Below are 25037 nucleotides of genomic sequence, written 5' to 3'. Positions count from 1 at the left end.
TAGAATAGGAAAGAGGCAACATATTTTAACCTTGCCAACACATTTTACTGTTTCATTGACCTTAGTATTGCAACCCCTTTACTTGTACCATTACTCCTATAAAAATATAAATAATCCCTGCACAAGTAACCATTTCCTTGTCGTTTTGAGTTCACCAACATGATACGAATGTCCTTCACGAGTTCTTAAATGGCTGACATACAAAGCCGACTGGGAACAGCTTTACAACATTACTCATGTAAGACAGATATCTGTGCATTAAGCATATAAGAAGTTGTGCACAACTTCACAGCTTTCCTTGTTGATGGAGCAGCCAAGTGCATTCCGGAAACATCTTGACTGCCTCGTAAGCGACGCGTCCCATGGTGAAACACTGAGTGTCGTAATGCGCGAAAGGAGCAGAACAAAGCACAGAGGTTGCTTCGGAACTCACCGACAGCTGAAAATGTTGACAGCATTGAGAAAATGAAATCTCAAGGCAGGAGAACGCGTCGGCAGGTCAGCAGAGAAAGCTGGTAGAAGTGCTTATCAGAGATCAATTAATATACACAAGAGGCTAAAGTCTGGAACATGGTTTGTAAGGTAGCAGAAAGAAACGTACATTCACTCCCACTCGTAAACACACAGGGTGACAGCGTGGAAGATCAGGCGAACTTCCTCGCTGCCCCCTACAAGCAGGTGTCTAGCTCATCACACTATACTGAAGTTATCCAAAGATATAAAACATGGATGGAAACACAGAAACTAGAACGCAAGTGTACAAAATACGAGGCATACAATTAACCTTACAACTTAGCTGAGCCAGAAACATCACTAAACTTTTGCAGTAATTCGGTCCCAGGCTACGACCGTGTCGTCTATGAAATGATGAAAAAGCTGCCGCTCAAAAGGCAAAAAACATTACTCCCACTATGCAATGCTATCTGCTTTCTGGCACCATTCCTGCTTCCTGGAAAAAGGTTATAATTATTCCCATTTTTATAAATAGCAAGGTCCCTGCTTTAGACTTGAGGTATAGAACCAATGCACTGACAAGCTGCCGTTGTACACTTTTTGAAACAATGATAAACCACCGGCTTTTACACTTTCTTGAAACACACAATTTGCTCGACCGATTGCTGTGTGGGTTTTGAGAGGGTGGATCCACCACCGACCATCTGGTGCGTATCGAGGCGGAGATCCGAGATGCTTTCGTCCACAAACAATAATTCCTCTACGTGTTCCTCGATATTCAGGCCTACGACACAACATGGCGTTTTGGCATTTCGAGAGTCTTGTCTCACCTGGGTACGTGCGGTAGAATGTTTTGCATATTCGAGAGTTACTTTTCGAATCGTAAATTTCGTGTCCGTGTGGGCAGTGTTCTTTCCCAAATTTTTGTTCAAGAAACGGGAGTACTGCAAGGTGGTGTACTTAGTTGTATACTTTTTATTATCAAACTGGATTTCTTTCACCCTTCCATCTCTCGCAATATGTTCTATTGTACATATGTCGACAACGTTAAGCTTGGTTTCAAGTCATGCAACCTGGCAATATGTGAGCGGCAGGTTCAGCTAGGTTTAAATAAGGTCTCCAAATGGACAGAGGAAAATGGATTCCGACTGAATCCACAAAAAAGCATGTGTGTCTTGTTCTCCCGAAAGAGAGGTATGTACTCAGGACCAGACATTCAACTTAACGGTCAACGTGTGTCTGTCAAAGCCGAGCATAAAATCTTAGGCCTGATATTGTACAAGTTGACCTTCATACCGCACTATAGGTATCTAAAAAACAAGTGCATCAGAGCCATAGATACTCTAAAGGTGTTGTCACGCACTAAATGGGGTAGTGAGAAAAAGTGTCTCATGAACTTGTATAGGATTCTCGTACGCACTCGTTGGAATATTGAGCAATAACCTATCAGTCGATGACACCTACCGCCCTAAAGATGCTTGACACCATTCACCACCTAGGCCTTCCCCTCTTTATGGGTGCCTTTCGCACCAGCCCCTTTGAAAGCCTGCACGTGTAATCAAACGAATAATCCCTCCACCTACAGAGATGCTACATGTCTTTTTTTAAATTACTTCAAAGTGAAGACAGACAAGGACCACCCTTCCAATTTCACAATTGATGGCATGCCTACTTCTGTTCTGTTTGTAAACCGGCCATCTTTGTGCCAAACATATTCACTTCGTGTGAGAAGCCTTTCTAAAGAAACCAGTGTGTCTCTCGAATATCGTCTGATGGCTCCCGCAGCCTGCCTGTCACATTAGCAGTGGCAATTGGTAGATTTTCATGTGTCTTTTTTAGATATTCCAAAGCACGCACCTATCGCACATATGCGCACATACTTCTTATAACTACAACAAAAGTACACAGATTCTGAGTTCTTTACAGATGCCTCAAAGTTCAATACTAGTTTCGTACGCAGTCGTTGACCCATCCTTTTCGGAAGCTGGCGTTCTGCACCCTTATACAAGCATTTTCACTGGCGAAGCGAATGCTATCCTTCAGGCTGTTAAACACATTGCACATATAAAACTACAAATAGCGGTAACTTACACGGACTCTCTGAGTATGATGAAAGCTTTCAAACACTTAAAAAACACAAAAATCTTGTTCTTGCGTTTCTTTATTCAATGCTACGCACAGCCTACTCATCCAAACAGCATGTTGTAGTCTGCAGGGTGCCGGGGAACCTTGAGATGCAGGGAAACGTTTAGGCAGACCAGCTCGCTCCATCCGCCATCAAATGCCGCTAATGCATCTATACCAATCCCTCCACTAGACATGAAACCTTTTTTAAAACAAAAGCTCAGATGTCATTGGCTAAAAAAAAACTTGGGATAGACACACAAGTAATAAACTACATTTTATTAAGCCACAAGCATGTCGTTGGCTGCCACTATCAAAATCACGTCACACAGGAGTAACACTCACAAGGCTAAGGACAGGACTTACGTACTCTACACATTCATATCTTCTGTCTGCCGGTGATCCATCATTGTGTGAGAGATGTGGAGAACCAATTACACTTCTCCACATTCTCTTCCAGTGCAGTCAGTTAGATGCTCTAAGAAATAAGTGTTTTTTACTGTCCTACTGCCAGCCGCTCTGTGCTGCACCCTGGGATGCTTATTGGGAGGAACTCGACTTGTAAAATTGGCTTGAAATATTGATTTTTTGTTTACAATTTCGAAAAATATACGTTTTTTTCACTGCATATTTCAAGCTGATCCGTAGCAGGACCTCAGTACCGAGGCCACCACTGCGTAATTAAAACTCCGCCATGGTTTTATTGTGATCTTCTGACATCCACTTTCACTGCACATATTGCACGCCACTGCCATCATTTTAATACTTATGTTTTTACCCGTGGTAATGCGAAGAATTTTAAGGCCCCTATATAGCCACGCACCATATCATTTTTCACATTTCTAGTCACTGAAATGGTGCTCTTCGGCCATCAATTGTCCCTTGCGCCATAAAGCACTAGACATCACCGTTAAGTGAAAGGCACAAGGTTGAAAAACAAAACAGTCGCAAACATCAGCCATTCTTCAGCATACATAATCAAGACGGGCGCCACGTTAGGAAATACGTAGCGCTGATTGCACGCAGTGAAACACGCCCACTGCTTTCGTTTGAATGCACCATCTTGCTTCGTACAGGAATTTGGTTTGGAACGCACCACCACAGCATTTGCGTTCACGATGCTGTGTTTTCTTACGTGCTCTATGAAACACTGTTCCACTCATCTATAAACCAACGAAAAGAAAGCTGCGTTTTTATGAAGCAGGGAACAATATCGCTTATGCTGCATTGTTATTGATAGTAGAATGTTGAAAAGCCAGCAACGGTGAAGGCCCACCATATGGACAAGACATTCATGCATAAGAGAGCGCACACACTTTCATCAGATAAAAAACTTATTTTCTTGGTAAAAACAAAAGACGGAGTGATTACCGCAGGCACATCCACTAGAGCTGGTAGTCATTGGCCACTCACTCTGGCGGTCACATCTGTTGTAGGTTTGTGTACGAGTGCTAGAGGCGACGTACCGTGGAAGAGTTTTTTCTTGTCGTTGGTATTTTCGTCATCTGATGATCAAATATTATATAGTTGCTTCGTTACTGATGATGGAGACAGAGCTGCATACCGAGGCGACTTTTTCCACTCAGCATGTTTACCTAAAAACTGCTGTAACTAGCGTGCAACTAATAGGAACATTTCGCCTATGCTTCTGCCGAGTTTAGTGTTAATTGAATTGAAAAACTATGAAGGACGTTTATGAAAGTAAATATTGTGTACAGATGTAATTTCTTAGCGTATTCTCAGGCATAGCGCGGTGCCAATTTTTGTGCACCTGTATGCAATTTTTCAAAGATCTCTAGTGGCAAGTATCTTACCGCATGAATGGAAGATTGTGCATGTTGTGCCATTAAATAATTATGATTCAAAAAGAACCTTGGTTACTATAGACCAATATCGCTTACGATTATTAATGTAGAAAACTTGAACACATTTTATATAGACATATAATAAATCGTTGAAACATGCACAAGGAACTCATTGACAAACAGCGTGATTTTTAAAGAGGTGTGTCTTGCACAACACAATCGTTGGAATTTTATCACTATGCGTTATCGGACGTCGATTGTGTAGAATAGGTGAACAGGGTGTTCTTAGATTCTTTTAAAGCCTTTGACACGGTGCGACGTTAAATCTTACTGTTTTTACGTACCAGCTCACACATTGATAAGGCTGTTTTTTATTGGATGCAATGCTGCATTTCTCAAAGAAGACAAACCATAGTAATGAAGGGGAAATGCACTGAAAGCGCACATTTTACCTCAGGGGCACCACAGGGCTCCGTTCAGGGTCTGCTATCATTTTTAATTTATGTCGATGCTATCTCAGCAAGAATTTGATCTTCTATACGGTGGTTTGCTGACTAATGGTTAGTGTGCTGAAAATTTTAAATCACAGTGATGCATGATGACTTCAGCAGTAGATATCACTCATTTATACTTGGCGTATCGAGTGGACAAATATTTTGAACATAATAAATTGTGTATATACTTCATTTGCAAAAAGAGTCAAACCATTTCCGTCATGGTACCACCTGAACAATTTCCAGATAAAACAAGATGATACATACAAGTACCTAGGTATGCTACTATATTCTAAATGTTCTGAGGGGCCGGGGGTGGACACTCTCATAGCCAAAGCTGGCAAGGTATAAATCTCATCCAGAGAAACCTAAGATGGTTGCATGCCAATTTAAATCGTCTGGCGTAAACACTTGCATCGGACCTATCTTGCAATATGGTTGGGTCCTGTGGCATGCCACCGAGGTAACCTTAAATGCTGCTCTAGAGTAAATACAAAAGTGTGTACGCAGGTTTGTCTTGGGACAATATGAAAAGTGGGACAGCTGCACTGCAATCAAAGCTGAGCTCGAATGGGAGTGTGCTGAACCAACAATAAACGAAGTTGAAAGTTTCTTTATAGGATTTACTATAATAAACTGGAATTACCGTAAAGATTTACCTACACAAATGTCATTTTATTTCGAAATGCTTTGATCATAGTTGTAAAATCCTGAAATAACGGATAAAAGTAACATGTACACTCATTTTTCCACAAAAATAAAAATTAAAAATATGCTAACTGAAAGCAAGTTCATAATGGGAGTGAAGATGTATTTTATTCAGTGCTCTAAACGTGCACTGTAACCTGAACGATGGTACATGTTTTTATGAACAGAATGCTAATATGTGTGCAAAAAAGTGTCTATTTCGGTTATTCAAGTATGAACAGAGTTCTATTTGTGTGCGCACAAATATGTAACTCGCTTATTGATGTATACCCCTGCTATAATGTCTTCGGGGGCTGCGTGGTGTCTTATGAATATAAAATAAAGGATCAATAAATCGAAGACCATCATTGAGGAAGCCCTAGTGGAAGTAGGTGACATTGGCGAAGGTACAAGTATGGTGGCCGCGTGATATTTAGTATTCGCTATTCTTACGTACAGAGCACCTTACGCTTTAGTCTGGTGCACTGTGTATTTTATTTATTTATTTATAATACCCTCAGGACCAAATGGCATTACAGAGGGGAGTGGATTACATTGAATAACACATGGTATATGGTTAGTACGAATATAAGCAAAGGTCAGCGTACAAACAAAAAATGCATTAAATAGGTGCTGCGTATACAATGTTAGCTACGGTATCACGAAAAAGATGGTTGTCATTAATAGAAACAATTTCAGGGGGAAGGTGGTTCCACTCGCGAGAAGAACGAGGCAGGAACGACTGCGCAGCTGTGTTAGTACCATAGGTGATAATTCCAACCTTGTGACGGTGATCGACACGGTGGGAAAAATACTGGGGTTGCAAAATAAGTTCGTCGCGCAAGATGGGGTGGTGATACAATTTATGAAAAGTTGATAGGCGGTAAACTTTTCTTCGAAGTGACAGGGTAGGCAGGGACAGATTATTTTTCATTGCAGATATACTGGCGGTGCGATTGTAGTTCGATAATATGAAGCGTGTAGAATTTATTCTGAACATGCTCAAGCGATGTAGTTAAATTATAGTGGCTGGGATCCCAAATCGAAGCAGCATATTCTAGTTTAGGTCGTATTAATGTTTTGTATAGGGCTAATTTCAATGAAGATGGAGCTTTGGAAAAGTTACGGCGTAGGTACCCAAGCGTACGGTTAGCTTTGTTGATTATTTGTTCGACGTACATTGCCTAAGAGAGATTGGATGTTATGTGGACGCCTAAGTACTTGTACGAGTTAGTAGTAGATTCAAGAGGTATGTCGTTTAAGTAGTAAGTAAATTGACTGCAAACACTGCGGGACATGCGCATGACTTTACATTTGTTTATGTTCAATTCCATTAACCATGTATGGCACCAGTTATCAACAGTGTTAAGGTCAGATTGAAGAGTACACGAATCAATTATGTTGTTTACCTCATGAAAAATGACGCAATCATCAGCAAATAAATGAATTCTGGATTTAATGTGGCAGGGGAGGTCATTAATATAATTTAGAAATAAGAGAGGCCCAATAACCGATCCCTGAGGAACGCCAGAGTGTGCTTCAATAAAACAAGAATTATACCCGTTAGCGTAAACAAATTGTGAGCGATTTGTGAGAAAACATTCAATCCATTTAAACACGTTATGATCAAGTTTCAGTTGGCTTAGTTTGTGAAGTAAAAGTTTATGACACACCTTATCAAATGCTTTGGAAAAATCCAAAAAGATGCAATCAGCTTGTGATGATTTGTCCAAAATGCGGTGTAATCTGTTAGTAAATGATACCAGTTGTGTATCACAGGAGTATAATTTACGAAAGCCGTGCTGAGATGACGTGAAGAAGGAATTACTTTCAAGAAAATTTACAAGGTTTGTGAATATGATGTGCTCTAATAGCTTACAGCACGTACTGGTAAGGGAAATGGGACGATAATTAGCAGGGGAACTTTTACTACCAGATTTATGAATAGGAACTATTTTCCCGATTTTCCATTCAGATGGGAGAGTAGAAGTGTCGAGTGATTGTTGGAATATCTTGGCTAATATGATGGAACTAATTTCTACATTCTTCATTACGCGGCGAAGCTCATGCAAAGTGCACACTTCAGGAAATGGCGATGACGCTGAGGAATAAGAGCTTCACAGACCAAGCACTTCATGACTTTCATTCATGACTTTTTTGTCACGAATAAAAGCGATTTTAAAAGAGCTCTCACTACTGAAAGGCGAAGCGGCAATGCTAACAACATCCTGCTACTCCGAAGGCAGGGCGTGGCATACGGTAGTTAATGTACACGTATACAGCAAGCAAGGCCTGAGGCGAGAGCCTAGGAACCAGAGGTGAAACAGCAACGTGCAACAAACTGGCCCCGCGCCAAACTTCAGATCGCGCGAAGCGGTAAGGAACATTGTGTATAGGGTACGGGAGGAATGCTGAGAATACACCCCACCACTATACGTATCGTACATAGTTTTCGAGAAAGCATTTTATTCAGTAGAGATATCAGCTGCCATGCTGACACAGAGGAAACAGGGTGTCGATGAAACACATAGAAACATCTTCTAAAGATCAACAGACATTGAGATGCCACCATAGTGCTCCATATCGAAAGCGACAGCGTACAGGTAAAGAATATTGTAAGACGAGAAGACATGGCTTGCCCGATGGTATTTAACGCGTGGTTAAAAGAGGTTTTCAGAGACATCAAAAAGGCAAGAGCTAGAAGATGGAGGTAATGGAGAGTATCCTAGTAACCGGCGCATCACCGGTGACATTTTATTGCTGAGTAACTCACTCGACGATTAACAATTTATGACCACTGAATTAAACAAGAAGAGTAAAAAGGCAGGTTATAAAATTACTTAGAAGGTATGAAGCGTGGAAGCTTGGGCAAGTTGGTAGGACATAACTGAATGCAGGAACAGCGCTACCTAGAAGTAGTTACTTCTAGTTACTAAACAAGGAACCTTTCTGTCCTTGTTTTTTCGCTTCCGTAGTAACGAAGCTCCTACTTCGAGGTTGCGCTGTTCCTGCATTCAGTTATTTCGAAGAAGCGAAAGTTATATATATTATCCTCGGAAGAGAAGAGCCCTTTAAGATAGGTAGCAGTGCACTTGAAGTTTTAAAAGTATACATCTACAAAGGACAGGTAGTAACATTGCAGCCGAACAATGACATAGAAGTACATAAAAGAATAAGAATGGGTTGCAGCACATTTGTTAAGCATTCTATCACCATGACTGGTAGATTGTCAGTACTCCTTTAGATGGAAGTGTATACCAGCTGCATCTTGCCGATCCTTGACTGCAGAGCAAAAACTTGCAGATTTACAAGGAGGGGTCTGCTCCCACTGAGGGCGACACAGTCAGCGACGAAGAGGAACATGAATTGTGTAATCTCATGAGACAAGATGAAACAAAGTGGGTGAGGGAACTGGGGTTGAGGATATCATAGTTGAAATCTAAAAGAAATGTACATGGCCCAGGCACGTAGCACAGTGGCCTGAAAACAACTGGTCAATAATGTACTGGATTCCCAGAGAAGGGGAAAGGGAGACATAAACTTAAGTGGTCAGAAGATAATATTACATGTGTGGGTACTATGTGTTGCATACTCAGGACCGAGTTGACTGGCGGGACATGGGAGGGGCACTTGTCCTACAGTGAGTGTAGTGAGGTTTAATAATAGACTGATGACGTATTGCGCAATCATTGCCCCCTTCGCACATGTCATAGGTGCTGCCCAGTTGTTCGCGCGATTCTCAAGAATAACTTCATAAGTATGCGCAAATTTATTTCAGCTGATTAGCTTCTGCATTGGGTGTATCTAGATGGTGTTAATACAGGCAATTTGCGTTTTGCCCTATGGAAAGTTTTTTCTCGAAGCAATGTTGCTGAAGCAAATTGTTAAGCTCCTTCATTCGAAAACCCCTTTTTATGCTTTGTGCGCGCGATGACCCTTATCTTTTGAAAGCAAAAATTTATGAAAATAGAATGCTCTCTATTACTTCAGTGTAAAAGGTTCGTTTTTACGGAATAATTTACACTGAATTTGGCCTGCCGAATTTCTTTATGCTGCTAATACCTTTTAGAAGTTGTTCAAATAAAGGACCACTTCATCAAAGTCCAATACACACACAGGCTCAGTTCTGATGTTTAGTCATATGTCGGCCACGTAGAGACATATCCCACGACGTGTCCTTCAAGAATTATTTCCATAAGGAAGAGCGCGAAAATAATGAATTGTCCGGGTGAGCTGTTATAAAAGAATAACAAATGTAACCTAAAGCATGCTTCTCATGCCATAAGTAATGACATACGAAACATTCACCCATCGAACAAGGCTAGAAATAGTACCTTTTCGGTAACCAATTGACGCGGTAATGTCCTCATGTTTCCTCATTGTTGATCCTCTATAGCGCCGTGTATAAATACAAAGGATTGGAGCCCTCAAGCACTCCATCTACCGACTGAACTCGAAGGAAGTCATTATGAAGCGTCTTGTACTCACTTTTACCTTCGTTGCAGTTCTAAGCTACGTTAAGAACGATAAGCCAGTTTGGGCGGATGAAGCGGCAAATGGAGCACACTAAGATGCATTGAAGGTAATATGATTCGCTCTCGTTGCAATATTTTTGCATGAATAAATATAGGAGAATTATATTTTTGTTTCATGTGAGCGTAAAAGCCAGTGAATGTAGTTTTCATTTTTACGACGCATTTAAACTCAATACAGCACCAAATATCCACACAGCGTTTTTTTGTGTGCTTGCAGAAAGTTTACAAACGATCATCAGTAGACTTAGTACTTGAGTTGGTTAAGGTGTAGGCAAGGCCCGTCTATTTCCGACTTCCACAAAGATTGAACTTCTTTCATTGGCCAACGCTTGCTCTTTCAGCGAATTAAACTTTGGGATTTGAGTTGAATATTAAGTATAAAGTGTTTACATGAGTGATAAATGCAGAGGAATGTATTTTATGCACTTATGGCGTAATAATAGGCTTGTGGTTTTTTTTATTTGAGATAACTCCATGTGAAAAGCCGGAGTGAAGTATCCTTTAATATCTGTAACGATTACTACTTCTATATGCATACATTTTATGTTATCGTTCGAGATGTTTTACACTAACATTAAAATATAAACATGATTTACCAACACAACTGATTGGCCGTATGGATGTTGCACTAAAATCTACGCTTCTGTAGGAATTTACGCAAACAATTAGCGTCTGTACGCCTTCGCCTAAAGTGACGTCTTATGGCAAGGCGTCAGCTGCCAGAGTTGTTTTTTGAACAAATTTGTCTGAGTAGTGCTTGATAGTCTGTTTCGGGAAATCCATGCTCTAGACAGCAGACGAATCATGACTGGAGGCTTACACAGTGACGTCGGCTTGTGCTTCCGGGAACAGAGCCTCCGGCAACAGAACAGACGTATTTCATAGGCATGATATTTGTAACATCGTTGTGCACGAAAATTTGAAAAAAACATACTCTTGCATTTGTCTAATGAAACATTTTCAATTATGTCACCTTCTTCTCTGTCTCTTCCATCATTGCACTAGCTTCTGACGCCAAACGATATTTATACTATTTCTGAGAACTGATAATTTTGAAATAGAATATACACGCTCTTATAATTATGTGAAGCCAAAGCATGTAATACCAGAGGGAGGTCATAAGGCATTGAACCACTGCATTATGCATTTGCGCTCGACTCTTTTGCCGCTACCGTGGAGGACGGTGGCCACTACTGAAATTGTATGAGTCAAATATGTATTTGGCCACGCGAACTTCAGGGTAAATTCGCATTCTATATTCTTATCTTGTGACACCAATGGATGAAATGTATGCAGACTCTGCAAAATTAAACCTTTAAAGGCTGCATGACTAATTATCAAGTAACTTGCTAGAAAGAGTAAATTTTCTGTGTAAGCTCCGGAATAATTACGTAAATTCTATTTCAGCATCTCAAAAGTAGTGTTGGGGATATTTACGACATGGTAAAAGCGACCTATAAGAATGACCCAGTGTGGGGAAATAACTTCAGATGTCTGTATGCTGGATTTGACAGCTTCAATGAGAATGAGAAGAGCGTTGACGCATTGTTCAAGTTTTTTAATGATGCTGATGCAATTTAGTAAGTACATCTTTCTTGTTTATTTGTTATGCGAAATATCAACAAACTATTGTCACGTGGTCGTCACGCAGACGAATATAGCAACGTCGATGTTTTGATGAAACTGTTTATTCGGCCATACATGTGGGTGATAAATGGGAAGTTTGATGACAGCCGCACACTGGCACTAATAAAGGCGAACAGAGCGTTAGCCGTCAATAAACTGACAAGCGGCGAAGCGATTCGCTGCTTTTACATATGCCGGTGAAAACTCCAGGCATATAACTTGCATTCGCATAAATGCTAAAATATTATCCAGTGTTTGTGCTTACATTCAATTTCAATATTTCAATATACAGAGATCGCGAACCTTCTCGAAAAATTGAGCGCTGTATAGGCTGAGCATTCGTAAAACTTTGCGGGTGAAAACTGAAAGAAAAGAAAAGGTACAATAAGAAACTGTGTAGAAATATAGAAGATATGGGGAGATTAGTGTCTCGAAACCACCTTATGATTAAGAGAGACTCAGGAGTGAGGAGCTTCGGAAATATCCACCACGTGGGTTTTTTTTACGAGCACCAAAGTGTGAGAATAAGGGCCTACAGCATCTTCGCCTCCTTCGAGAATGCCGCCGATACAGCCAGGTTAGAACCCACGGCCTGCGGGTCAGCAGACAAGTACTTTGGCCTCTAAATCACTGTGGCGGGGCCGGAAATATAGAAGCAAAACAGCCATCAAAGCCTTTAAAAGCATCAATAAATTCAGCCAACAGGGCCACACGCCTTTGCACGGAAGAAGAGGTTAAGAAGTCGGCAACAATGACACGTTGACCAGCGTCAATGATATCAATTTTTTTGCCACTTGGACGAGAGATCAATACAAATCTACTCAAAGATATGACTTAAAAATTTGAAGACACTCTTTGCCTAATGCGAACGTAATCGGTTCGATTCTTTGCCTACGTAATCACTCATACTCTCATTTCTTCCGACTGACCTCAGTAAAGTCGATCGGCGAATTGCAGCACGTATTGTGGCTGTGTCCCCGTTTACGTGACATAAGGAGACACCACGTTATCAAGGCAATATTTTACAAATAGATCTATAGCACTGCATCGATAAATCAAAGAAGGGCCTCTAGAAAGCATACGATGCTATAGGGCCCACTGGTTTCCACCCCTGTCACAAGAAGTCACTCATGGGAATCCTAAGAACCATTCCTAGGAATATATATTTTTTGATATACTTACGTTACTGACTCATTTGAAGAGGGGCACGCTATAGGCTGTATGAAAGTGCAGTCAGAGTGTTGTTTTCGTGACGAATAAAAGTAACCAAATACGTTACTTGTTACACAAATATAAAAGAAACGCGTTACCACCTACATTTTAACAAAAAACTGTAACGCCTTACCGTTACAGTAACCGAAAAAAAGTAACGACCATTACCTCAGCTGGTACTCAGGAATAATAAATATCAATCATTTTTTTTTGCTGCAGGAACTTTCAGTAAGTATATTTCAAAGCTCAAAGTTATTTTTCACACAAAGCTTTTAAGCACTAACGGCGATATTACCCGAATTGTTGATTTAACTGGAATTGTTTGTCCAATTGCACTGAACCTTAACAATGTCATAGAGCTTATAGTTTGCTGCCTCTAAAGGTACATCCGATATCTTCGTACTCTAGCACATAGTGAAGCGCTTTGTCTCAACATCAAGTAATGCACAATATAAGGTTCAATTATCAACACCTTATCATATATTCCCACAAACTACTCAGCTTAACTATTCTCGTAATGATAAACGCTCTCCGCTAAGGACGCATCACTGGAGTTTCAACGAATTTACGGATATTCTTTCAGCTGCTTCTCCGGCAAAATAAATGCGCAAAGTTTGTAGAAGTAAGGAATTGTTTTAACGGCCTATTCGTGTGGGAATATATTTGTGCACAAGCATTTCTCGTTAATTTATCCGGTTTATTTACTGCAAGAATTGGATGGGTTTATGTGAAAGCATTATAGATTAGCCTCGCTCGCTCGGGAGCTTTTTAACTAAAAACGTTAACGATAACGCAGTCTGCCATTGCTTCACGGGCTAAGTTGAACATTCCAACAAATTACATGCTCATCATGCGGTTGGCAAGAAGGTCTGGAATACCATCGGCAACTTTCATGTGACGAGACAGATTGGAGCGCAAGAGTGCTTCGTCAGCTATCTACGCCTCTGCAGCAGAAAAAGGTCTATGAAACCAAGTTTCTTGAAGAAAAGGATCGCTTTCTTTCTAGATTGTTGGGCGGAGCTACAAAAGCAGGCTATCGGCTCTGTGCCGGTAGAAAACTGTGGTGCTATCGAGCACAGGGTGGCAGCCGCAGCGATAACAATGAATAGCCATAAATCCGTCAGTCTTGTTCCAAACATTATTGTTGTTCTCTCGGAATAGAACCATAGAAACGCCTGCCTTTCTGGCCAATGTGGCAGGCTCAACACTACATGGAAACTCTGTAGACTATCCCCACCCCCTTCGCACAAATTCCAGAAACCGATGACGATGCCTTACCTGACATCTAACGTCGTGTCTCGTGAACGGACTGCTCCTCGGTGAGAACGAGGCCAACTTGTGAGGGTCCGAAAAAACTGCATGCACACCAACGCGTCGACCGATCTTTTCAACCTGTGTGCACTGAGAAAGCAGATGCTTGTTAGAAATGGCCTCGACTGTTTTGCATCTGCCCATGCTTTCCTGTACGTCATAATTTGCAGCCCGTTGTACGTGGCCCTGAGCTCTGTAGGTGCTTTCGGCGACAGCAATCAGCAACGTCTTAGGATAGCCAGCCTTTCCAAGACGAGCCACAGTGCTCTATACCGTCTTATGTCCGCGCAGGAAATCGGTGCCTGCTAAAGATACCTCCCCCCACCCCCCGAATTTCTCAAACTACACTCCGTCCACGCTTTATTTGTCGATTTCAGGTAGGCGACAGCGGTCCGACGCTGCAACAAAACAATTCGTCAGGGCAAATTCTGGGAATGTGCCATCTTCTCAATGAAAACGTAACGAGTAACCTGGCACGTCGTGTTACCGAAAAATCTTAACGGCAGGCAGTACGTTACCAGTTACAGTTCCAAAATTGTAATGAGTATGTTACTAAAATACCTAAAACAGTAATGCGTTACCGGTATCGGCGTGACTAGTAAAGTGTTTCCGCAAACACGTATAATGCGGAACAGGTAGCAGCATTGTTCGGAAATTGAGGATTGGAGAGCAGTTTGAGTGCAGAAGTATATACTTACCATCGGCGCATCAGTCGTGAACACAAAGGAGACGGAAGCTTCCCCCTCACCTACCCACCAAACAGAAAATTTTTGAGGGGATTTATCCACCTCCCTTTGGAGAGTGACAGGGGGGGGATGGGGGTGCTGAGCCACCTCATTCTCGGATGCACGCTGGGGAAACCAGCAAGGCAAGCTTTTTCCGTCACAGTAGTAATAACTCACTTATGTTCTTACGCTACATTGGAAATGTTACGAGGCAAAGTTACAACACAGTAAAATTTTGCAAAGATTTCCGCTCGGGTAAAGTTTCTTCTAGGCGCTTTGTGGTGCGGGTCACCTATTCAGCGACTTTGTGTCTTGTGCTGTAGGCATGTGCTGAGCAGGTGCCCTATATTATTGCGTCACTTCTTATGCTTCTTTATAGTATGAAATGTTGATGCACTTATGGATTGGAACAGACAAACTTTTTATCGACCAGTCAAAGTACAAAGTATTTGCTGCTTCCGTAAAATTATTCTTTAAATGATAGACCATTACCGCTGCTCTGTCGAAGCTTTTGGGAGCCGATGAGCTAAACGATCATTTTCGATGTTCTAGTAGTTATTTGTGGTTGCAAATTCATACCGAAGTATGAGCGCGTCATTACCTTTATCTTTCCTGATATATATATATATATATATATATATATATATATATATATATATATATATATATATATATATATATATATATATATATATATATATATATATATATGAGTGTGTGTGTGTGTATGTGTGTATGTGTGTGACGTAAAAAGACAGAGATGGTTAGGAGAAATAGATGAGGAAGAAGTGAGAATGAAGTAAACATGAGGTATGAGCCAGGCCACATCACCCATTCATCATAGATTCACACTAGTCGACAGGATGAAGACCTGTCCGCCGCTCATCAGCCACACATCATTCAGGAAGCCACCGGCAATACGCCTCAACTGAATATGAACACAGAAGAGGTGATCTCAGGCGCAAGCAGTTACCGGCATCATGGCAGAACCATCGACCGACCTTCCCCACCCCAAGTACACCGGAGCAGCCGACGATGGACCTGTACGGGACCAGTTCGACCTGTTCGAGCTCCACGCTACTGCTGCATCTTGGTCGGAACGGGAAATGGTTACGAACTTCAGCGACTACGTCACCGGTGAGGCATTTAAACTTTACCTCACCCACATATTTTAAAACGACGAGTCATGGGAAAAGATCAAAAAAGAAATGCTCGTTTGGTTTAAAAAATACAATGATGACTACGATGAAGATTCGCTTATAACCGACCATCCACAGACAACCGCGCTCGGTCGCCGCAGTCAAAAGCACTGCTCACGCATTGGGCCACAAAAAATGAATCAGTCTTTGAAACAAGAGCAATTAAAGCGCTCTTTCAATGCAAGGCAGCCAGATCTGTTCAGGAAGAGTGTACCCTCCACCGCACCGCGTTTTGCAACTGCCCGACCGAAAACCATCCTTTATGCCATCACTGCACCATAGCACTCACAATAAGGAGCCACCCTGTGCACAATACTTTCAGTCTCGCGCACTTCGACCACCTTCTACATTTCTGACGCTTGGCTCTTCAGTTGCTCACAGCGCTCTCCTCGCATCTCACATGCTTACTACGGTTGATATAGAGGTAAGGAACCCTGCAGATACTCAGCCAGACTCTGGCCTTTCTGTGCAGATGCATGCTTCAGAACAGCTTAACTTGTTAGTTACACAGAAAGACAAACATTTCCGACTGAAATCTGACCAAACTACACCTGCTGCGGTGTCACCATCCAGTGCACGGACACCTGGGAGTCTTAATAACACAGTAGGCTCGGAAGCTTCGAATCGCACACGTTGCCGAGAGCCAGAAGCGTCCATTAAGAACAGCGTCACAAGACCCTCCGAAGAGTCTCCAGTAAATTCGAGCGCACAACCTTCATTACCCGAATGGCAACATAACAGTCCACTGACTACCATCTGCCTATTGGACACCACATGAAGTTGCCCAGAAAATCACTGCCATGGTCAAAAACGGCTGCCACCTCAGCTCCTTCCACATAAACACCATCAATTCCAGCAGAAACAAGCCCAAGAACAACAGAGTCTCGATGGGCTACGCAAGCCAGGACGACTACGAACGAAAACATTTTAGGAAGAACACTCGTGGAATTAACAAAGGCGTCTTCAAGCGGGTCAAGTGAAGCGACGACAAATTAAATATGTCTTGCTTAAGACAAACAAGTCTCCTTATTCAAGACATTTTCGCAAAAAGGATCTTCGCACAAGTTTTCTCCAGAAGAGATCAAGATTCAGTCTACAATCAAAGCTGTTCAAACAACAGGACACAATGTGACGAAGAAGACACAAAACCATAACCCTGTATTACGGAAAGACGCAGAAATCACCGAAGCCGTCTTGGTCAACAAACACACAGACGGGTAGCACTGCGTCTATACCAATCAAAGCAAAGAGCACGACGCCTACACAAATCATGCTGCTTGTTCTCCAAAGCCGTCACACCACGTTCATTCTTTGCAAGTACACAATCAGTTTCATCATCTGCAATTTCCACGTTCTAGGTGTACTTGTGTTTTCCAATACGCAACAGTCAGCCTCCCTCACCAGAACTCCAGCACTTACCGGACTGCTGCACTCTCCTGTAAAGCTGAAGTGTGTTTACGGAAACTTCCTGGGACATGGAACTATCTTCCCTTTTTTGACAGTGTTCACTTTTAAGCCGTGCATGTTCAGTTTTTAATTTCTGTTCGTCTGACGCGACTTCTTACGGGGGGGGGGGAATCTTGTGACGTAAGAAGGCAGAGAAGGTTAGGAGAAGTAGGTGAGAAAGATGTGAGAATGGAATAAACATGCAGTATGAGTCAGGCTACGTCACCCATTCATCATAGCGTCACACACACACACACACGCATATATATATATATATATATATATATATATATATATATATATATATATATATATATATATATATATATATATATATATATATATATACATATTCGTGTGTGTGTGTCTGTGTGTGTGTGCATCGCAGCTTACGATTGAGGTAGGCTAGCCCCCCTCGCAAAAAGAGTTAGTACGTCACTAATACTGACAATATAAAATGAAATGCGAGCAGAGGCGCGTGTGGCTGTTTATCTGCGTAGCCTCAAGACGTTCGATATTGTAGAGGCTGCATGTTGAACTGAAATATGAATTCAGTTTGCACTTCGCCAATCTTTGTTTGCTACCGGCATCACCGTAGCGCTAGAATTGCCTTCTGGATGCCTATATGATACACCTGGTGACAATAAAGAATTATTAAACTTCTACGCGTTAAAATTCAGACAATTAACGCAAGAGATCAGGCGCCCATCGAACTCTATTGTGCTCATTGTCTGAATTTTTTCGCGCTGAGAAGTTTAGTAATCGATTACCAAACAGCCAAATTGCACACTTTACAATAAATAAAGCGCAATCACAAACTGAGCGTACGTATTGCTGTTATGCCCAAAGTACTTTGTATAGAGAAAGATACGTCAAGTACCAGAAATAATTGGAAAGAGGGCATCATATATAGGCAGCATCACCTACCAAATGACAATCCTGCCAACAGCCAATCAGAGCAAGATTCTAACTCAATGACGACCAAAAATGAAAGCACAAATAATCTTAGAGAGAAAGCAAAGCGTATTGAAGATATATGCGCGCCTTAAGGCTAGCTGACTGACGCTAGGTGGCCCATTCTCTGTGGAATGCCACCCATCCCGGTGATGACATTTTTTATGATTCAAATAGTAAATGCTTTGCTTCTTGCAATATGTCATTGATGATATGGTCCTTCTTCGAAATTTTTAACAATACCTTCTAAATTCAAGCAAAAAATACCACATAGTACCTAAGTAGTTTTGCTGCTGTATTTATACTCAAAACAATTTGCAGTTAGTATCATTCTCCCGAGAAATTTTTTTGAGAGCGAGCTTTTCGATTTCTACATTGTGCTCTAAAGTGTACTGGTATAGTCGAAAAAAGAATATATAATGAAAGAAGGTGGTGTCAGTTTAAAAGCAGTTTTACAATTGGTGCAATGATACAATGGTAGTTTATGCGGCGTTCACATTCTCACATTATGTGGCCTACACATTCTCGAACAGTGAGAAGCTACTTCTCAGACTAAAGTCGGGTGTTTACGTGAGCAGGGAATTATTGTAACTGGCTTTAGTGCCGCGATAATGACACAGAAAGAGCACACATACAATAGTATGTGTCCTACGGACTACTAGTAGGGTTTTGTTTTTCAACGAATTCTAGAAAAGTATCACCATGTGTTTGGAAGATCCATATGGAATCTGTGCTGCTGCCTTTCCTAATCTCATCCCAGAGTGTTTAGCGGGCTAAAAGCATAATTCGAGTGAATTATTTATAGGCACTGATGGTAATGCTTAGTATATAGCCGAATACATTAATACCGCTTCTGTTAATAATTGTTAAATAAAGTCGGGTGAAGAAAGAAGGTTTGTAGAAGAAAAATCATCACCTTATGATTCCAAATTTCAGTGCCTGAGTGTTCTCTTGAGCGGTTCTGCAAAACTTGAAGCACAATATAAATATATCTTGTGGTTCTGCGGGGCTTTAATTAGAAATGGTTACGCCTAATGAATGCAGTAAAATATATTTACAGAGCGGAATAAGATAATACCTCCAGAATTGCGTTCCTTTGTAGAAAGCTACAACACAAAGAATCTTGACGCTTAAACACAACTGACAGATTTTTGCACTTCTATGCTTCACTGAGTTAGCATCAGTTAAACCTATATGGTATTTGTTCCGAGTGTAAACTTCTGGGCCCACGGTAGAAACATCGAACAAGCTAAACATGTTGAAAATCTTGCGTCTCGGGCATTCTCGGTTAGGATGCGAGCACAAACTGTGATATCCTAATGCAAAGTGTCCATTTATATACTGCAAATGCATCAAACAAATGAAATACCCTCTCGTCTACATTCATAGCACCGAATAGATGGATTATCAGGGTAAAAACTTTAAATCTCAACATGACTTGTTGGTGCATTTTTAACCTATGTCTCAATTCTTAGAATGCATATATGAATTTCTTGAGAACTTGTCTTGATCAGTTTCCACGCCATGGCTCGGGGTATTATCCTGGGATTATGGTGATTGAAAGGCCGCCTTATGTAAAATGGCACCACTTATATTATAACAGCATTCGGAGATTGGGGCACATCATAGCCGTGAATATTAGAAAAGCAAGAAAAATACTCGGTTAAATATCTCGCAACCCTATGATACTATTACATACCCAGCGTGTTCAAGACGATACAAAAGCGGGCCGTATTGTCAATATTTACGTTTCTGTGACAACGCAGACCCAATTTTCTTCCGCGTTTTAATGAGCAAACTATCCAATGATAACCTGGTTGGCTTTAATGATACGGTTTACTATACTATCTTTGTAAGAAAACCGTTTCAGGATATTGTGTCTCTTAAATATTGTTGCATGAACCTGAGCCTGCAGATACACCTGCACACTTTTTCTACAAAACTTCCAGCCAAACTTCTCAAGAAAAGGCAACTGCTGTTAAATTGTACGGCTACAGTAAAGAAAACGCCATCACTTACGTGACAAAAGGTAAGTTTTTCTGTTATGCCTTCTGTATCAGTGCATGTTAATTTTGGATGCACAAAGCGTAAATCCAAAATGTTAAAGGGCCACTCACCAGTCCCCATACCGAATTTTAGTTAGACAGTGAAAGTTGTTGGGTGTCTGATGAGGAACATTTTGCCACAAAAATTTTCGAATCGGTTCATCACGAGTGGAGAAAACAGGTTATGTGAAGCGGCGCGAATCGAGCTCCAAACCCTTGCCGCTCCTCCGCGTAGCATTCGCAAGCCAAAGCTCTTTCGCACCCTTTCCGGCATCTGACCAAGAGGTGACGTGCGCATGACGTGTCCAAACAAGTCCATCCCCCAAGCACGCGAGCAGCGTTGCTTTGTTGACCAGCATTATTTTGTGGTCTTCTGCCTGTTTCTGCCGGATGATTTGGAAACACTGGCTTAGACGTGGTAGATTAAATGAGCACAATGAGCGCGCGAACGCGTAAGAGTTCCACGGCGGTCGTCTGCTCAATGCTCTGAGCACGGGGACACGAACGCATTCGAAACGCTGTCACCTTAGCCCCGCATCTCGTAGCGTTTCCGAACGGGAAATAATGAAAGAAAAACGCGCACAGTTTTTAGTCGTCTCATTATTTATTTCAAGTTTTATTATTCTCTTGAAGTAACAAATACATAAGCTACGCATGTTGTGTTACATAATTTTTGCCATGTCACGTGGTATACTGCTGACAACGTCAGAGCAGAGTCATCTACGTAGATGACCAACGTCACTGCAATGCTGTGTACGTAGGGCCATTCACACGTCCACGTAACGCCCGCATTCTCTAAGCGTGCGCCGGCAGAGGGGAAGAAGAGCAGCGTTCATTTTGAATTTTGATTCATTTCCGCGGCGCGTAGCGTTGCAAATTTTGCAGACGTTATCCTGAACGCCTCATCTGCGCATTGCGCGTGTCAGCTCAAACTTGTCAAACCTGGTGAGTGGCCCTTTCAACACATACCGTTGACTAGATAAAGCAGCAAGATCTTAGGCGTGCGTTTTGTGTGGGCGGAATTTTTATGCCAGCACTAGCTGTAAGAACACTGTGACTTCCTCTGAAATAATATGTACTTGCTCTTTTTTCGTGATATGTGAAAAGGAGGTGACCAGTGAAATTTATTCAGTGAAGTAGATATTTATTGAAGTGCTTGGTAGACTCAGTGAGGTGCGTCGCTCAACCATAAAAAGAAATCACGAGCGCTTTTAGGATTAATAGCGGCCTGAAGGCACAATTACTGATATTTGCAGTAAAAACAGCTGTAAAAACACCCATGTAAAAGTACAGCAAGCTAAATTTATTATGCGAAAACATTTTATTTACGCGCTGTTTTATTACAGCCGAAGAGCGCAAAAATTTTCTCTTATAATAGCTGCAACTTACTGAGGTTTGTCTGACTTTTGCCCTCAAGAACACCAACAATGGTAACAGAAATGCCCTGCTAGTGCACTAAGTCAAAAATAAATATTTCTCCAACAAAGAAACGCAATCTAAAATCCATCTTGTTTATCATCATAGAAGTCTGTATTGGTTTTCACCTTGTTGTGTGGAGTTTCAAATAGTGTAGCGCATTTTTCCTGGTCTCTCGCTACTTGACGCATCTAGCACGTGATTTCCTTGTGAACGCGTCATATAATCAAGATAATCGTTCGGCTTTAAGTCAGTTCCCTGGGGTAAGCTGAATGGCGTTGTATTATTTTTTTTCTTTTTTCAAATCTCTTTTCATGTTTGACAATCACTCAAGATTACACGAACTGCACACTTTGTCCCCGAGTATAGAAATCTCTTCTGTATGTTTTGAAGCAATAAGTCTTTTCCCACCATACCAGCGAGGTTCACATTTCCAGCGACTCGACACTTTAAGCCTTGTTGTATATATCATTGGTTAGTTTTTGGCTCATAACTCTATCTCGTGCTACTTAACCACAAAAGACAGCATTCAGAGCATCGCACACTCATCGTAATGTTTTAAAGTGACCTTGCTCAGCACTTCATGGGTTTCACAAAAGAAAGAGCTAATCAAATAAAGCGTTGAACCCGAACTTCTGTGGTTCAACTGCACAAAAAAAATCAGATGCATAGTCCCAAGGTTGAAGGTTGGAGCCACCGTAATCATATAAAATAGGTAGGTGCGATAAGACACTTTCCGAATGTTTATATGCATCTACTCCTAAACACTTTCACACACTTACTGAAGTCATGCACTATGCATAATTTTTATGTTCGCTCGTAGATGGACAAGTTTTCACAGACTTCCTCGCATACTCTGACGATAATTGCTACGTGGTCTACGCTCTTGGCGCAGACGGAACTGAGGGAGGTACGTAATTTTAGTGACTTCCATTCCTGCCAGAAATTGTAGCACAGTGCTCTCGCAAAGGTATAGTGCATTTTTGCTGAAGTATTCACTCGGAGTGTTTCGAAAATTGAGTAACTAGATAACTGAATGAGCTGCCTGTTATCTTTTTTCTCTTTGCTTAACCTAGAGCACAGTTCACGAGTTTCTTATTTGCGACGAAAGTAGATAAACAATATTCTTTATTGTAATTTCGTGCAAGTGTTGTAGACGCCATCTAAAAGAAGTGCACATAAAAATAGTTCATGTAATTCTTCCTTTGTCATGCGAAGCTTTGTCCAACCTTTATTCATGGGCCCATATCATTGATGACAACACAAATGTTTCTGCAGCTAAAACATTTAGCTTATACAAGAATATGTAAGATAAGCTCTGCGAGCAAGTGTGATCGAAATGTCGTTCTTCAATGTCGTTCTTCATCGTCGTTTTGGGCTTTACCTCAGGCATCGCTGAAAAAAACACCAGCCTTATATATAAAGAAGCTTCGTTGGCTGAATAAAGCTCTTACTCTAATCAACTAAAACTGCACTCTGCCATCCGTTTATCACTACAGGGGCATCGAAGTACAAATATTTTGTTTACGAACCTAAAGAAAAACATATTTAGTAGAAAAAAATGAATGCAATCCACCCGCTAATGATTGTTAAAATCTGCAACATTTATGCGTGCATATACAGGTTTTTACTGATAATTCCTATCTTAAACAGTAACACGGCATTGTTTGTAGCGATAACACGCCGAACGCTATACATTTAACGCAAAAGCTTTACTGTACCTGCTCCTCAAACTTGGTGGCATAATAAACTAATAAAAATATAGGCGATCCCAAAACTGGCGGTTGTACAGAGCCTCAGTATGAATAATGAGCACCAGCTGGCAACATAACCTTTGGATATAGTGCTAACAGCCAAAGCAACGGACAACGATCGAAACAATTGTACAATGCAGCGAGAACACACCGGACACATTGCGTCATGTGCATACCTGGTTCTTGTAAGGCGTGTTTTATAATATTGGAAACTTCATTTAGCATATCAGGTCTTTATACACTTTGGAGTATTTATTACTCTGTTTCTGAAATTGCGCAAATTATTCTGAGATGAATTGATAAATATGCTTGAGTTTTTATCACTGTGTATGCTAAAGAGTATGAACAACTGGTAGTTTACAACAAAAACGCAACCGCGAAGAATACTTTTTTTCACTTGTTTCATAACCATGCATCGTTGCACGTTGTGTTTAGCATTGATTTTGGCTTAAGAAACATGTTTGTCGTATTCTGTAGCAATATTCTGTACATTGCATTCTATTTCAGGTTTGAACTGTGGGCCAAAGATTTCAAGAAAGTTCCAAACAGTTGTCTGGAAAAGTTCAATGAGTACGCAGCCGGTCTACCGGTACGGGGTGTATTCACAAGTGATTGCCCTTCAGCGAGAGAAGAATAACTTGGGAGTTTCGTGCATTGAACGTCAACTGTAGTATTGGCAACTCATGCCTATATTTTTGAAGCAGTGCGTTCGACGACATTCAACACTTAGGTTTCTTGTGTTTTGTACCTTCTAGTCACTGCTGCCACCTAGCAGGAGTATTCCGAAATAAAATATTCTGTAGGCGGAATGCAGCGTTCAATTTTCAATTATCAGATGCTTGTATAGTGTTCAACTCGGCTGTCTGTAACGACGGAGCGTTGTGTGCGAAACAGCATGGGTGACACCTGCTGTCGCCAATTGGCGACATCTGACCATGCGTGGCGCCAGTGATGTGCCTGTCTCGCAATGCTAATCCCTGATTTTCACCACTGATGCAACAATCGCTCTGGCCATCAAAAGCGCTCACAGCCATTTCGCGAAAAAGAAAAAAAAACAAGAAAGAAAGACAAAATAGAACCATTGTCGCTGTGAAATGACATCACGAAGCGCGACAATTTTTCTTTTTTGTTGTTGTTTTGTTTAGATTTTGTAATGTTGGCAGCAATTCGACAGCCAAAGCCGCTATCACGGCTGCAGAGATAAGGAACGGTAGAAACTGCTGGGCAGGCACATAATTAGCGCCGAGCATG

General features: G+C 41.3%; 1 pseudogene; it reads left to right on the top strand.

Annotated features, from left to right (window-relative positions):
• Positions 1-24423, top strand: part of LOC142768273 (female-specific histamine-binding protein 1-like) — a 45311-nt pseudogene extending 20888 nt beyond the window's left edge.
• Positions 24424-25037: the final 614 nt, after the last annotated feature.

The sequence above is a fragment of the Rhipicephalus microplus genome, chromosome 8 (genome assembly GCF_043290135.1).
Source record: "Rhipicephalus microplus isolate Deutch F79 chromosome 8, USDA_Rmic, whole genome shotgun sequence".
Taxonomy (NCBI): domain Eukaryota; kingdom Metazoa; phylum Arthropoda; class Arachnida; order Ixodida; family Ixodidae; genus Rhipicephalus; species Rhipicephalus microplus.
The sequence above is the reverse complement of the archived record's forward strand: the minus strand, read 5'-3'. Positions and strand labels throughout refer to the sequence as shown.